The sequence below is a fragment of the Paramormyrops kingsleyae genome, chromosome 1 (assembly GCF_048594095.1).
Source record: "Paramormyrops kingsleyae isolate MSU_618 chromosome 1, PKINGS_0.4, whole genome shotgun sequence".
Taxonomy (NCBI): domain Eukaryota; kingdom Metazoa; phylum Chordata; class Actinopteri; order Osteoglossiformes; family Mormyridae; genus Paramormyrops; species Paramormyrops kingsleyae.
The window spans coordinates 53,861,065-53,878,542 of record NC_132797.1 but is presented as its reverse complement, the minus strand read 5'-3'; the positions used below and the strand labels follow the sequence as shown (position 1 = coordinate 53,878,542).

General features: G+C 41.4%; 1 long non-coding RNA gene across 1 annotated transcript in view; it reads left to right on the top strand.

Annotated features, from left to right (window-relative positions):
* Nucleotides 1-13,206, top strand: part of LOC111843826 (uncharacterized) — a 40,502-nt gene extending 27,296 nt beyond the window's left edge. Inside the window, exons 2-4 of the long non-coding RNA XR_011983119.1 lie at nt 12,117-12,141; nt 12,307-12,348; nt 12,975-13,206. This is a non-coding gene — a long non-coding RNA (uncharacterized lncRNA). The remainder of the gene's footprint in view (nt 1-12,116; nt 12,142-12,306; nt 12,349-12,974) is intronic.
* Nucleotides 13,207-17,478: the final 4,272 nt, after the last annotated feature.

Here is a 17,478-nt window from a genome sequence, read left to right as displayed (position 1 = left end):
TGTAGTATCAAAAATGTTTATTAGGCTAAACTGTGCCAGGAAATTTGATTCTTAAGTTTCACAAGTGGTGGGTGTGGCTAAGGGTCACACCGAAAGTACTCCCCAAAATGGGTTTATTTAAGATGGGAGGTGCAGACTTCGTTCCAATGCCAGTTGATGCAGGTGTATATACTGGATGGAAAAATCCAACTTAAGAAGATTTTTTTGGTGGAAGCACTAAGTAAGAACACAATTAAGTAGTGCTAATTTGAGTTTTATTTAACATAAAAGGTGCACAGTTGAAACTAACTTCATTACATAGTGTTACATCTCAGTAGTTAGAAAAATAAACTTAAGAAGAAAAATGATGGTGGAAAGACCCCTTAAGAAGGGCCACACCCTGCCACACCCCCCAAAAATGGATTTATTCAACATGGGAAGTGCAGACTTTATTTCAGTGCCAATTGATGCGGGACTGTTCACTGAATGGAAAAAGCCAACTTAAGAACATTTATTTTGGTGGAAGGACTAATCAAGACACAATTAATTAGTGCTAATTAGAGTTTTATTTAACATAAAAGGTCCGCAGTTGAAACCAACTTCATTACATAGTGTCACATCTCAGTAGTCAGAAAAATGACCTTAAGAACAAAAATGATGGTGGAAAGACCCCTTAAGAAGGGCCACACCTAGCCCTAGCTCCAAAAATGGATTTATTTAACATGGGAAGTGCAGACTTTATTTCAGTGCTAGTTGATGTGGGACTGTTCACTGAATGGAAAAACACAAGTTGAGAACATTCATTTAATTATGAATGTTTGATATATACCTACTACTACATTTTTAACAGTTCAAAGAATAGCAATTTATGTACTGTGCATGTAGTTAAGCCATCTGGATCTTATATCCCTTTCATCATGAGATGTCTTTAGAATGTAGGCTACGATTATGCAATCACATCAAGATATCAGATATACACCTAGTGGGATGCAGTACATGTTACACAGATGCCTACCGGAAGTCAGGCCATGTGGGCAGAGCTGTGGATTCTATGGAGGAGGATCAAATTTTAGAAAGGTGGACAAATACACATGTACATGTACCTTATGTAAACAGCCTCGTAAAAGTGAAACTATATCATTGAAGAAACAGAATATTACCCTGGAAATGAAAATAACAAGTACAGGCAAGATTTAGTTTTTTTTCAAATATGTGAATGATCTGGTCACTGCATGTATGGTGGCTAAGATATACTGTAGCCTTTCATGTCAAAATCTTATTGAGACATTGCAACACCGGATACACTGGTTGCAAAATTTCTCATTCCCTCCACACATGTATATACTGTATAGAAATTAGTGTCAGGTGCGCTGAATCAATGACATCATGTACGATTTCTATCAAATTTCCATTGCACAACATCCATAATACCAGGAGAAGTTTCCCCGCCTCCCAATACCACGACAATTGTCCACTGGCCAACTGCCCCCCCCCCTCCAGCAAGTAGTTAACCCCCTTGGATAAGGGTTCGGGCTAGCAGTCGTCTGTATTGGAGGCAATCACCCAGTCTAGGGGGAATTGTTGGTGAAGTTCACTCTGTTGGGGGCAATGACTAGGGGGGGATTGTCCTCGAACTGCTCTATATATCTCTTAGTATATCTTGAATGTTTTAAAGTAAAAGAGAGAATAATTGAAAGGCATAGATGGTAGTATGCTTCCTCCTTGTGAATCTGAGTCATCTCAACATATTAAACGAGCATGGTTTGTAGCAAGGATGTGGGCCACTGCTACTGCAACGAATATAATGCAGATACAGCATCCTTCGCCAGATGATGGATGGGACCTGAAGGATGGACATTATGAAATCATTTGGTTTGAAGGTCCTGAACTACCAGAATCATTGATTCCAGCAGAAGGTGGCCTTCCTGAAGAAGACTCTGATGAAAACTTTGAGATTTCATCCTCTGATGGAGAAAGCTGCCTATCATCAGATGAAGAGCAAGAATGTCTTCAGCTGCATTATGGGAAAACGAACATTCACCAGACAGGGTACTGTGTATAAAACTGTATAGAAAGCTAGCATAGTTAATACCATATGCTCAGGTAGTATAATATTGATTGGCTGATTTATTATATCCTTTTGGCAGTTTTCCGCATTATATCAGGGTTATTTGTAGGTGTCTACATGTATTTTGGCCCTTGCTGCTGGTGTATATTTGACATTCAGTATTGAGGATGGCTGTATATCTTCACCCTTTCTCACTACGAGAATCATTCTGAAATGGTCATGTCAGTAAGTGGATTTGCTTGATGATATCAAATTAATGCATTTTACACTTTATATAGATGTATTCAAACTTTGAAAAGTGAATAGAAAACTTAAACTGTGTTTTTCAATCTTGATCATTAGGTAAAAGTGCAATTTACTACACGTGTTCAATAATTTGTTGTCCAAGTAAGTAAATGCTGTAATCAGAATGGAGCAAACCAAAAACACAACTTTTTTTCTAACTAATTTTGATTGTGATTATGTTGTTGAGACTCAGAGACAAATGTATTCTGAGATATTTCGATTGTGAATATGTTGTTGCGTCAAATGTATTAGATAGCTTGCATATGCCAATATTTACATGGCTTTAGTTACAGTCATACATATTTCTTGCAAACTACAATGCTAAAAGGCTGGAAGACTATCCAATTTGGTCTTCTGAACAAACCATTTTTTGCCCAAAATAGTAGTTATACCTTTTTTCCTCTAATTACCCAATGGTCATTCAACATATTTTAGAAAGCATGGCATTTGAATGTACCAATTGCACAGGTAGGAGCATCATGATGTCTGGCATTTAATACTTTAAGGAGAATGATTTGTTTAAAAGCATATATTATATGCGAGATGTGGTATAATGCAATGAAGTAGGTTTCAACTGTGACCTTCCAAAAGGATTCAATAGGGTTTCAGTGAATACCCCCTTAAGTGATTGAAATTAAGTTTAAACCTATTGTGTTATATAATACCATTTGGCGGTATCTTGGTATTACCATTCTAAAGGGGTCTTTCTGCCATCATTTTTGTTCTTAAGTTCATTTTTCTGACTACTGAGATGTGACACTATGTAATGAAGTTGGTTTCAATTGCGTGCCTTTTATGTCAAATAAAACTCTAATTAGCACTAATGAATTGTGTTCTTAATTAGTGCTTCCACCAAAATAAATGTTCTTCGGTTGGCTTTTTCCATTCAGCAAATACACCTGCATCAACTGGCATTGGAAGGAAATCTGCACCTCCCATGTTAAATAAACCCATTTTTTGGGGGCACTTTGGGTGTGGCCCCTAGACACACCCACCACTTGTGAAACTTAAGAATCACATTTCCTGCCACATTTTAGCCTCATAAGCATTTCTGATACTGCAGACCTTTCACACCTTTCATGTTGAATAAATGTCACCAAATCATGCACTATATGGACAGCACAAGACTTCTACAAACTCACTGGAAACCCACCCCCTGCACTTACCTTGCAGTCATCAGCGGCCAACCTAGTATCAGTGACAGGCACACCATGTTCCCCAAGGTGCATTGACCAGAAGTGAACAGAGCGGTCTCTCCAGGCACACGCCAGCGCTGCCTCCCGTCAGTCAACCCGATCTCCCTTTCTGTCCCAGCCTCTTTTAAATACACATTTCAAAACTACGCCAGTGTCAGCTGTTCAACTAATCCTTGCAATGGAGGAAAAAAAGCCACTCTAAAAATTACCAAATGAAACTTGGTCTGTAGTATGTGTCGGTCACAAGCCAACATGCTATTTCTACAACACATGCCCATTTCACAACTACTTACCAAAGCTATGTGCAAAAGATGAGTAAGTGACTATTGCCTTTTGAAAACCCAACATCTGAGAACATTAAGCTTACCAGAACTTGGAACACAAGAACCGTCTGCAAACTACTAAAGAAATGTATTACACATTGGAGTTGCCTATAACCTGAAATGAAACGCAGTCAATTTCGCATGGTTTTATTTTTTAAACCAAAAAGCCTTGCAGATACAATTTTTAAACCAAAAAGCCTTGCAGATACAATTTTTAAACCAAAAAGCCTTGCAGATACAATTTTTAAACCAAAAAGCCTTGCAGATACAATTTTTAAACCAAAAAGCCTTGCAGATACAATTTTTAAAAACGGAAAAGCTCTGCAGATACAATTTTTAAAAACGGAAAAGCTCTGCAGGTACAATTTTTAAAAACGGAAAAGCTCTGCAGGTACAATTTTTAAAAACGGAAAAGCTCTGCAGGTACAATTTTTAAAAACGGAAAAGCTCTGCAGGTACAATTTTTAAAAACGGAAAAGCCCTGCAGGTACAATTTTTAAAAACGGAAAAGCCCTGCAGGTACAATTTTTAAAAACGGAAAAGCCCTGCAGGTACAATTTTTAAAAACGGAAAAGCCCTGCAGGTACAATTTTTAAAAACGAAAAAGCCCTGCAGATACAATTTTTAAAAACGAAAAAGCCTTGCAGGCACAATAAAAATGAAATAAACTACGCTGAGCTGCTACAGCCAGGGACCTCGCTGGGCGGAATATTTATTGATAGGATGTTACATTCGTCGTCGAATGAAAATAGGAGATACTCCTCACCCAGGAACTGCTCCTCGATCGTCTCTTGTACTGGATCCAGGTGGCGTAGCTGCAAATACGGCAATAAGACTGAGTGTCCTGCCGTCAAGGTATATTCTGTGCCGTCGTTGTCTTTGACCTTTAAGGTGCCGCGCCATTCCTTGGTGAAGGAGTCCGATTTCTGTAGCATTTTACAGCTATTGCACCTTGCAAAGCGGGTCCGCTGGTCCCAAGCCTCTTGCCGGCTTCTGCACAGGGGACATTTGAAAGCGGCCTTCATTTCGACGCCCGAGACCGCGGCGCCAACGGAAATAGCCGACTCCTCTGCTACATCCTCCACCTCCCCGACATCCAAGTCGGGGATCCTGTCAATGACGGTTTCCCTGGTCGAAGTCAACTCGACCTTCCCCTCGAAGACTCGAGTCGTTAGGTTTGACAAGGCATAAGACGCCTGCAGCGTCACGGCATCGGCTTGTTTCTCCCAGATGTGGAGAGACATCTGGGCAGTACCGTCCCGCACGGTACACCGCCTGACCACCTTCTCTGTGCCTCGGACGATGACGGACTTTGCCGGCGCCGCCGCCACCACCTTTGCTTTCAACAAGCCTACCTATAGGAAAGAAAACCAGTCATTGATTTACCAAATTGCTTGCCCAGAAATTGCGTTCTTAGAAAACATTGCCATTACAAGCTTATTCATAGCGCACCTTCCTGCCCGCTGGCAAAGTCGCCACATCAATAAGCATTTCCCTTGCAGGTGCTGTAGGCTTCCGCGGCGAAAACGGCAGATCGGTGACAGATATCTCCGTTGACGGATTGCCCAGCACATCAAATTCAGACGTGCCTTTGAAGCCTAGAAGGAAAAATGACACACACACACACACACACACACACACACACACACACACATACACATAAATGCTCAGTAATACATGTCTTCTCAAACTGCGTTGTGTAAAGAGATACTCACTCAAAGTCTTTCTGATATTGTTTAGCTTGACTGCAGTGCCATTATTAGCAGCCTGAATAAATGCTGGTCTTTTCTTTTGGCTGAAAACCACAAGATCGTGGAATTCCTCCTTGCCGGTCTGAATTACAGCACTAAAAAAACCTTTATTTTTGGCTGTGAACCTCAGCGCCGAAACCAAGTGGATATATCCACTGATGACCTCAAAATCCAACTTTAGTTTTTTGGTGGGGTTCTCCATAATGGCGGGTAGAAGAGAAAAAAACCTCACACAAACCACCCCCATATTTATATTCCGTGGAGAGTAGCGGTTAATTGATTACTGATGAGTTGCATGTGTGATGGGTGGAAGAATGTCTAACTTGGCCATCGTGTTAGGATTGGCACCGACCTGTCTGTAAGTTTAAAATGCATCGAAACACCACATAAGTCTGCATACTGAATCAAGGCCTTTTCACTTTGTCAGGGACGTCTAGCAAAAAAAATTAATTTTAAAATCTCACTAAATGATTGTCATTCCCCGCTCTTCTGATCCTCCCGTGTGCCACGCCCCCTCGCACGGAATCCCGATTGTTCAACAAGCAATGACGTGAATGACCGGGCGCGGAATGACAATTAACGCAGACTTCAATAAATTGGACTAATCAACAAGGAGAAAGGCAAATACTAAGCTACATTCCGCACGAGGTGGCGAGGCACACGGGAGGATCGTGAGTAATCTCAGTATCAATTGTTGTTGATTAGTCCAATGTATTGAAGTCTGCGTTAATCATGTCATTCCTTGTCAAACAATCGGAATTCCGCACGAGGTGGCGATCGAGGGGGCGTGCCAGACGTCACAGCTTTGCCGGCAAGGAAGAAGGTTCGATCATGAATTTGTATTGGCAATGTACACCTTTTCTAAAATGTCACGCTTTCTGGACGAGTAGTTCAGGAAAAACAATGACTGGTTTACGTTCCTGTAGGTGGCTTTGGTGAAGGCGAAGGTGGTGGCAACGTCACCGGCAAAAACTATGACCGTCACAGGCACCCAGAAAAAGGCGAAGAGGTACACGGTGTTGGACGGCATTGCCTACATGAGTCTCTGCGTCTGGGACAGATCGATGCCGCGGCGCTGCAGTCCTCCCGTCGCCTTCAATCTTTCCCCCAGTCTCTTTGAAGGAAAGCTGGAGCTGACGGCAACGACAGACACACAAATGGAGAAGGTCGGGGACTTGGATGTCATGGAGGTGGAAGGTATACCGGAGGAGGAATCGGGTGTTACCGTTAGGGCTTCTGTCACTGGAGTGGAGATTAAGGCGGGTGTCAAGTGTGCCCTGTATAGAACGACTTGCAGCGCCACGGCATCGATCTGTGTCTCCCAGACGTAGAGGTTGATCTGGGCAGTGCCATTGCATTATAAACTTATTCATGAACGAACCTTCCTGCTTGCCGGCAAAGCTGTGACGTCTGCCACGCCCCCCCCCCGCCACCTCGTGCGGAATCCCGATTGTTTGACAAGCAATGACGTGAATGACCGGGCTCGGAATAACATAATTAACGCAGACTTCAATATACTGCACTAATCAACAACAAGGAGAAACACACGGCAAATACTAGATTCCGCACGAGGTGGCGAGGCACACGGGAGGATCGTGCGGAATGTCAGTATCAATTGTTGTTGATTACACAGGAAAACAAGCTGTGTATATCTTACATGTCATTAACTTTTTCTGAATCAGTTTTTGATGCTGATTTCGAATCTGAAAACCGTTTTGCTCTATCAGGCCAAATTATTAAGATATTGTCGAACGAAGTTTTGTATTTGCCCAAACACGACTATAAACTGCTGACAGCATAATTAGTTGTTCATCATATTATGTATGTCATATATATAATTTCATTAGCTATAGCTGAGTTCATGCTTATGCTTAATATTTTATTTTGCAATAACTGCTGAAGAAAATTTGGGTGTAAAAATACGTGTTGAAGTATTATAACTGGAATAGAAATTTTTAGATTGCGGATATCTTGAGAATGGAGGGTAATAGAGACAAATGGTTTACATATTCGAAATCAGCATGTTTAAAATGAGTAAGAACAGATATTGGATACCAAGAGTTTTTTTTTTGTTTTCCTGTGTTAGTCCAATGTATTGAAGTCTGCGTTAATCATGTCATTCCGAGTCCGGTCATTCCTTGTTAAACAATCGGAATTCTGCACGAGGTGGCGATCGAGGGGGCGTGGCAGACGTCACAGCTTTGCCGGCAAGCAGGAAGGTTCGATCATGAATTTGTATTGGCAATATACACCTTTTCTAAAATGTCGCGATTTTCTGGACGAGTAGTTTAGGAAAAGCAATAACTGGCTTGCGTTCCTGTAGGTGGCTTTGGTGAAGGCGAAGGTGGTGGCAACGTCACCGGCAAAATCTGTGACCGCCCGAGGCACCGAGAAAAAAGCGAAGAGGTAGACGGTGTTGGACGGCATTGCCCAGACGAATCTCTGCGTCTGGAACAGATCGAAGCCGCGGCGGTGCAGTCCTCCCGTCTCCTTCAATCTTTCCCCCAGTCTCTTTGAGGGAAAGGTGCAGCTGACGGCAACAACAGACACAGAAATGGAGAAGATCGGCGCACGAGGTGGCGAGGCACACGGGAGGATCGCGCAGAATCTCAGTATTAATTGTTGTTGATTAGCCCAATGTTTTGAAGTCTGCGTTAATTATGTCATTCCGAGTCAGTTCATTAGCGTCATTGCCTGTTAAACATTCGCGATTCCGCGAGAGGGGCGTGGCAAACGGGAGGATCGAAACAGCAGGGGATGACAATGATTTGGTGATTTTTTTTTTTCTTTTCCCAAATAGAGGTTACTGACAAAGTGAAAAAGCTTTGATTCAGCACACAAATTTATGTGGTGCTTCTATATATTCTTGAGAGGCTATTTATAAAGTGCTTCATGTAAGCTGTCGCAAGTTCATGTCATCATTTATGTCGTGATGGTCCTTTATGGATTGTGCCTTAATGAATGCGTTTTTAGGATTTTATCCATTTTCTTTTTATTTTTTTACGCCAGTGTTTGCTGTGGGGGAGGCTTTTAAATTAATTTGTTTCCCTCTATTTTTAGTTGAGGAAGATTGAGGAAGAGTAATATGTACACACTTGAACAAGCTCATATAAAGTGTGTGTGTGTGTGTGCGTGTGTGTAGAATATTTGCATTGTTTGTGGATAAGCATGCATAACCCCACTGCGACCAGTTTAATGAAATTGTCGATTTGAATTGCTGTGATTTACTTGGTGTAATTGTAGAGTGTTTTGCTCTGCGAATAAATTATTTTAAATGCAGCTATTAAAAAAGGCAAATCAAACGTTAAAAAAGCAGTGAACATTACCTATTTTTAAAGGATTGATTTACATTTAGAAAGCAGGCAAAAAATATAAATATGGAAGAATATACGTATGCTTTACCTAATATATTTTTGTGAAAGATATACGAAGTCTGTGTGCATTTTACTCAAGAAAGCCTAGCATTAAATTTACATGAAAAAAGTGTTTAGAGAGAGCTGCCAAGGTTTTTCATATAAATCTTTATGTAGTCATTTAAATATATTTTTTATTGAGACAGATGATATGCACGGAGAGATCGGCCCGTTTTCACGCTTGTCATGTGGCTGCCGTGACCACGCCCTGATCTCCGCCCTCGTGAGGCCAACGCTTCGCATTCTACTGCTGGCCTTCGAAGAGGTAAGACGTGCATATGTGTAATGGTTTGACGAGTCACCTTCGCACTTGTTTGTTTATGGCTTGTTGTGTGTTCTTTTTAGACAGTTTTAGTTCCTGGCATGGTTTTGTCAAATATGATTTTCAGTTTGTGACCTAAACGAAACACGGAACACTAAATTTTCTAGTAGTTTTTAGAGCGGCTGTTATTGGTTTATCTCCCCCTGGAAAGTGTGGCAATGGACTGGTGAAGCACTAATTGTGCACAGCTGTGACGAGGCGTTTTTGTGGCGGAAATGTTATGTTGTTTTTGCAAAACATGTAATATATATAAATAGTGCAAATGATACAATAGCACAAAAGTAGTCGAAACTGGTTTTATTGAAAGAGGGACGTGCTTTTGTCATTTGCAGTTTGGTGTTAGAGTTATAACGGCAATAGTGGTTTAGGCGCCTAAGGCTACCACTGGGAAGCATGTTAAGTCGCCATTTTTAGTACAAATTTATTTGGTTTGCGACCGATACTAAACAAATTAGTCACCTTTTATGATTTTTAGTAGTTTTTAGAGAGGCTGTCATTACTTTTTCTCGAACTGGAACAAGAGCTGTGTGGTAATTAGCAGAAGGACTTGAATCAGGTGTGTTAAATGAGGGGAAACCAAAAAATGTGCAGGATTCCGGCCCTCCAGGACTGGAGTAAAACACCTCTGGTGTAACGAGTTGTCTTTGTTTCATTGTTGATGATTTCGTGTGTTGTGGGTTTTAGATGGCATAGTCTGTGGTAAGTTGTTTTAGATGTCTTTCAGTTCGCTGTCAGATTTATATAGGTTGTAGTCGCTGAGGCGCGGACGTATCGACGTTAGTCTGCCTTTAAAAATATCCGTGTTTATTGAAGTACATAAAGCTTTGCATGTAGACATGGGTGGGAATACTGTTTTCAGAAAACGGCAGTGTCATCGCCTTCTCATTCAGCATTTGAGACCAAGGAGAGTTTTGTCGCCTTTGGTGCATCTGCAGTATGCCGACTTTGTCTCACATAAACAATGTAGACTCTTACTGGTTGCTTGTTTTGCAAGTAAGCTTGCCAAAGTCAACATATGTAAAAGTTAATTTGAGTTTGTGGAAGATTGTGCTGGCGATAATTTTTAAGTTTGTATTTTCAAGTTATATTTTGTTTAAGTTATGGGTCATTTCATGTCAATTTCTCAAATCAGTTTTGGGCCTCCACGTCACGGATTGCGATGAAATTTGACATGCTGATTTGGTCAAATGAGTAACTCGTGAAACTGAAATTAGGCGAGCAAAGTTAACTTTTTCCCGGGGGGGGGGGGGGGGGGGGATGACTTTGACTGGCTTTATCTTAATGTAATCTGCACGGAAATGGCCGTCATATCGTTTTAAAGGCATTGCACAGCTCTATAGATTAAACAAATATGCCATCTCCATATACATAGTCTCTATGTAACAAATACTTACATCTGTGCTTGCTATACTATTTCATGTCAGTTTGGCTGCCATCAAAAAGGCCCACTAGTGATATGAAGCCATGTGACGCCATGTCTAAGTCATAAGGCTTGTTATTGAGTTTTCAATATTTTAATCTGCTATTGCATAGTAATTCATTTGGGCGATGGCATATTTGTCCAATCTATGGGCTGGACAGTAGCTTTAAAACAATATGAGGACCACTTCTGTGCAGCTTACATTAAGGTAAATATAGCAGTTGTAGCCCCGCCGGGAAAAGTTAACTTTGCACGCTTAAATCTCCCTCTCAATATTGATCCAAGACACGCCCAGTTTCAGTTCCATGAGTTTCTTATGTGACCAAATCACCATGCCAAGTCTTGTTACAATGCATGACGACGAGGCCCGAAAGTGTGATTTCACATGGAATGACCCTTATGTTCACTGTGGCTATGGAAAAGGTTTAATCGGACAATAAAATGTTCTGTTCTATTTTGTCACTTTGTCACATTTTGTCATGTTAGGCCACTTAAAATTAATACATTGTTTTACATGGCCGCCCGCCTCAATTTTTTGGTGCCGCCTCGATTTTTTTTAATATTTTATATTTGCTGTTTTGCTATTGTCAGGATGACTCTTTTATTGGGCCATTCTGTGGCAAGACCATTAAACACTTAGACTAGGCATTTGTTTTGAAGGTTTCTCTTTTCTTGTAATTGTTTGAACTGTTGAGAGTTTAAAATGTTGAGATACTGACAAATTAAAGTTTAATTTTCTAGTTTTAGTATATCTGTTGCCGTTCGTCTTCGCTAAAAATATAAAATCCCCGACTCACCAATATTTTAGAAGTTTGAGTCATGTAAAACAATCTATTAATTTTAAGTGACCTTAGCTCCCATATGTGATAAGGCTAATTAGTGTGATGCTCATGCTCTGTTAACTTGATCAGCATGCATCATTACCATTATATTTGGGCAAAAACAGCTCCGTCTTAATAGAATGATTGATTATGCCAATAGACTGAACTTATTAGGCTTTTAAAAATCCTAAAATTGCAATATATATATCACAGAAAGAATAAAAATTGCAATGTAATTTTTCTTTCCCCAATATTGTACAGCTCTAACTGGCATGAAACAAATCTATGTGAGGCGACATGACGTCTCAGCCATGTTTGTCCTCTGCACTTTTGTCAATTTGACTGCTGTGGCTAGATCTTAAAGTAACAATGTAATATATCCTTGATAAGAAACAAACTTCATACCAACCACACTGCTACAATTGGAACAGTGGAAAATGTTTCTGTATGTGTATGGGGAGTTTCATTGCATACACTAATGAAATGCTTGTACAATAAATGCACGCCAGTCATTAACTGATGCATGTTGTCTTTGTAGACTTTGAAGAGCTGTCACATCAAAGGTAAATATTTTGAAGCTGATGCCTTCATCGCCAATTATGTCTTAGCTTAGCTTAATGAGCTTGGTTGACCTTAAAAGGCATATCAAGTTTATATGTCGTTTTCAACAAAGATGACTGTTGGGAAATGTTGACGCAAAGAAACTTGCTTGTCTTTTTCCTCTGCAGATTTCTGGTGGACTAACACACTCGAAGACAAAGTGATAGGCGGTATGCTTTGTGCACTTGGACAGCGCTGCATTGCTAGCTCATGTCACACTATTTTACTGCATAGATTTGCTATAGCATTAGAAACGTAGTATTCTATGGGTAATTATGTAACTGCTTACCACGAAACAGCTGTGCCATTGTGTGTTGCATAGACATTGGATGTGTAGTGACAGAGAAGCCGCCGCACAATGTGAGAAATGACCACGAAACTAATGTTAAGTGGCCAATGTGTATATTTGAATTGATGGGATAAGGAAAGTCTTTCAATAAATTTGTATTTGAGTGACAGGACAAATCGGCATACATACGACAAACATTTAGGTCAGTGTTGAGGCAAAACTTGATGTGTGTAATATGGATGTTTGGCAGTGTGACTTAACAGGTAAGCTGTAGAGTTTTGTGTCTGTCTTAAAAAATCAAGTCATGTGAGACAGATGTATTATAGGATAAGGAGTGTGAACAGGGCAGAACGATGTTGGTGTACAGTCTGAAAAGACCACCGTGGGAACCGCTCCTGACAAAACACATCCATGTATATGCATTTGACAGCATGACTGCAAAGTAAAGTTGGAAGGAAGTGTGCCTTGCATTTTTTTCTTTTTTTTCTCGCCCCTGTTCATCTACAGATGCCTCGCACCAAGGCGTCCCGGCGTTCAGCAGCAGCGAAGAAGAGGCTAATGGATAGACGTCGAGCTACTGGTAGCGATGTTGTGGCTAAGACTGTTGACGGGGTTACCCCTATTCCCCGACCCAAAAAGGAGCTGACCGTGACTAGCCTGACGAGCCACAACCAACAGCCTGACCCCGCTGCTGCTGCCATCCATGTCGTGGCTATGACTGACGGGGTTACCCCTATTCCCCGACCCAAAAAGGAGCTGACCGTGACTCAGCGGACGAGCCACGGCCAACAACCTGACCAGGCCACACAGCCGCGGCCTGTGTCTGTCATGGCTATGACTGACCACGAGGTTATCCCATTTCCTCCCTACTGGAATACCAAAATGGTGATGACTGTGACTTTGCCGACGAGCCATGACCACCGGGTTCCCGCCCTGGGTGCCATTTGTGGGACCGTTGACAAGTTTTGTAGGTCTTCTCCTTCCCCCGGTGAAGGAAAGGCGCCGACGGACTAGGTACCGCAGCCGCCTCATAAAAGAAAGGCTGCAATTACTGACCCCACTTACTCGTCTGAATACGTGAACTTACCTGAACTTGAACTGAAAAGCACCCTGGCACTGCCAAACCATTACTCAACCATGGATCAGCAACAGCATGTGAACCCTGTAACTATACCTGTATCCCCTCATTTTCCTCAGGCACCTACAGTGAGAGGCTCATTCCATCAAGGAGACCGACGATTTGGAATCAACAGTAACAGACAGTGTGTGGCTAATAGTTTGATGGCTATACTGATGTGTAAAATAAAGAATGTCTTAAGCTGGTCGGTCACAGACCTTGATCAAGTGCTGCTGAATGGAGACGACCTCTACAGTACCATCAGAGACGCTGGGAGAATTGGAGATGCTTCTGGGTATCTGTTTGTCAGAGATCTACCGACAGAGTACACACTGAATGGTGATACATTTGAAATAAAGTACCACAATGACATGTTTGTTGGATTGTTTGGTGTGAGCGAATATGGAGATATGTGTGATGTTCTTATGTCAGCTGATGAAGCAGTAAGAAGAGTATTCTTACAGTTTGATGCATGTCTCTTTACTCTTAAAGTAAATACATGTGCCATCATTAAGCAAGGGTCATGGTATGTGGTGATTGATTCCCATTCCCGACGAGGAGATGGAGCAAGCGACGCATCAGGCAGAAGTATATTGGTGTACCACTCTACCATAGATTTTTTGCTAGGCCATGTGAATACCCTAGGACTGTCCTTAGGTGCAATAGGGGATCAGTTTGAGATTACAGCTGTGAGTGTGACCAGTCGAAGCATCCTGCACCAGCATCCTGATGGTAACTCAGTCAGCAGTGTCAACCAGCTTACCAGTATGTCAGACCATCCAGATGGTAAGTCCTCAGCCAGCAGTGTCAACCAGCCTACCAACATATCAGACCATCCCGACGGTAACTCCTCAGTGACCAGAGTCCAGCAGTTTGCCAGAATGTCAGAGAGCCAATGTGGCATGGTAAGGCCAAATGTGACACATGATGCAGAACCTGAGGTTGATATCCGTGTGAACAATGAAGGTGATGTAGTTTTTGTCAGTGAGCTATGCAGTGAGCAGTTTTTCTTCAGTCCTTTGACAACACAGCAGCAAAGAAGCCTTTCCTGTAAGCTTGGTGTGGTGTACATTGATCATGGTCATGTAAACATGGCTGCAGAGTTTCCAATGGGTGATCCTTGCAGAATGGCACCAATTACTGGTGATGGTAACTGCTTTTTCAGATCTCTGGCTTTTGCTATTACTGGAAATGAGAAAGAACACAGGAAAATTAGGTGTGCTATTGTTGCCCACATACTAAGAAATGAATCCAGGTATGTTGCTTGTCTTAGAGATGGTCACTCTTCTGTCACTGAGTATGTCACTGCATCACGGATGAAATATGTTGGTACTTGGGCATCTGAGGTAGAGATTCAAGCTGCCGCTGATCTGCTTGGTGTGGATATTTTCACATACTCTGATAACAAATGGCTGAAGTACTCCACATGTATTGGTTCTGATCAGAGAGGTATATACCTGAAACATTGTAATGAGTCACATTATGAGGTTGTAATTTGTGTGAAAGGGCGTGATACTGAGGGTTGTGCCACACGATGCTCTGAACTTGACAACACACCATCTGGAATGGCATCAAGTCGTCGAAAACTGGAATGTGAAAAAAGACGGTATGAAGTAAGTACAGTGTACAAGGAGGAACAACTTGAGAGAAGCATAAAGCGCTATCGTGAGGATGAAGTGTACAGAGAACATGTGAAACAGTCAAGTGTTACTAAGTACGCAACAGACTTGGGTCACCGCAAACATATACAGCAGTCAAGTGTGAGTAAGTATGCGACAGATAATGAACATAGGCAACGTGTGAAGCAGTCAAGTGTGAGCAAGTATGCGACAGACACTGAACACAGGCAACGTGTGAAGCAGTCGAGTGTGAGCAAGTATGCGACAGACACTGAACACAGGCAACGTATGAAGCAGTCGAGTGTGCAGAAGTATGCCACTGACATTGAACACAGGCAACGTGTAAAAGACTTTATGGTTAGTAAGCATGCCACAAATGAAAGTTATAGAGAAGTTGTGAAGAAACAGAAATTTGAAGCCTACCATTGTAATCCAGTATACCAATCAGCTCAGAAGCAAAGTTGCAGTAATAGATATAAGACAGACAGCTGTTATGCCACCGCAGTGAAAAGCAGAAATATTGAAAAACGGACTAAAGAGAAGGATAACAGAAAAGACATTAAGTATGTGATTGAACAGTTTAGACAGAAAATAACTAAAAGCCCAGAATACATTTGTTCAGTGTGTCATCGAATGCTATTTAAACACCAAGTTCTTATTTGCAAGAAAGATGAGTACTTCAAAAAATCACAGGCAATTGCGTTAGTGGCATCACAGTGTATAACTGAGACATACTTGCATAAATGTATAGATATGTGTTCTGATGATTGTAGCAGTGTTATTGGCCCTAGAGGTTCCTTGTGGATCTGCCACACGTGTCACAGAAAGATTCTTGATGGGAAACTGCCAGGAGAGAGTGTTGCAAACAATCTAGCTCTAGACCCTGTCCCTGTAGAGTTACAGCATCTAAATTCACTGGAACAGCATCTGATTGCTATGCATATTCCTTTCATGAGAATTGTGTCTTTGCCAAAAGGTGGACAAAATGGTGTTCATGGTCCTGTAACTTGTGTCCCATCTAGTGTTCCAAATGTAGCTGAAGTTTTACCGAGAGTCAACAATGATGACCTTATGATTCGTGTAAAGTTGAAGAGGAAGTTAACTTACAAAGGGCATTACAAATATGAATTTGTGCATCCAGAAAAAATAAAGAAGGCTTTGGTGTATCTCACGGAGAATAACAAATTTTACAGCAATGTGCAGTTCAACGATGACTGGATTAATCCCCTGCAGAAAACTAAAGAAGTTAGTGATGTAAGTGACACACATGCAGATGAAGAGTGTAATGAAAATAACATGGAGGATGAGGAAATGGATGAAACTTTGCATGACAGACGACAACATGGCATGTATATGGATACGTGTCTTCAACCTGTCGACATAGCACAAGAGATCTTGGATCAGCACTTTGATGGAATCATGTCTATGGCACCTGCAGAAGGAAACAACCCAGTGAGGCTTCTAACTGATGAGTCAAATGAAGCTAAATGTTTTCCAGTCCTTTTCCCAAAAGGAACAGGCACTTTTCATGACAGAAGGAAGGAAAAACTGACACTGTGTAGGTATTTAAATGCAAGAATTCTTAATGCAGATGGACGTTTTGGGAAAAACTTGGACTATATATTTTATGGGCAGTATTTGTCTGAGCTTCAGCAGGTTGTGTCAAATGTGTCAATTGCTGTGAGAAAGGGCTATGATGCACGGGATAAGTGTCCTGTCACATCAGAAACTTTGACAAATAAGGAGTCTCTACAAAAGATGTTTAATTTTGATGAAGGTTATAAATTCCTAAGACCAATCAGAGGCACCCCTGTTTTTTGGCAAAGTGTTCAGAAAGATCTGTTTGCAATGGTAAGACAGCTTGGTATTCCCACATGGTTTTGCTCATTTTCTTCTGCTGATTTACGCTGGAGAGAACTTATGACAGCAATCTTCAAAGAAGATGGCATAGATGCATCAAGTGCTGAGCTTGACTGGTCAGAAAGGTGTGCACTGTTGAAAAACAATCCTGTGACAGCTGCCAGAATGTTTGATTATCGATTCCACTGCTTCCTAAAAGATGTCATCATGTCAGAAGCACAACCCATTGGCAAAATAGTTGATTATTTCTACAGAGTAGAATTTCAGCAACGAGGATCACCTCACACTCACTGTTTGTTTTGGGTGGAAGATGCGCCTAAGGTTGGCAAAGATGATGAAGATGAGGTATCAGCTTTCATTGATCAATATGTGACATGTGAAATGCCAGAGGGTGACGATGAAATGCATGAAATTG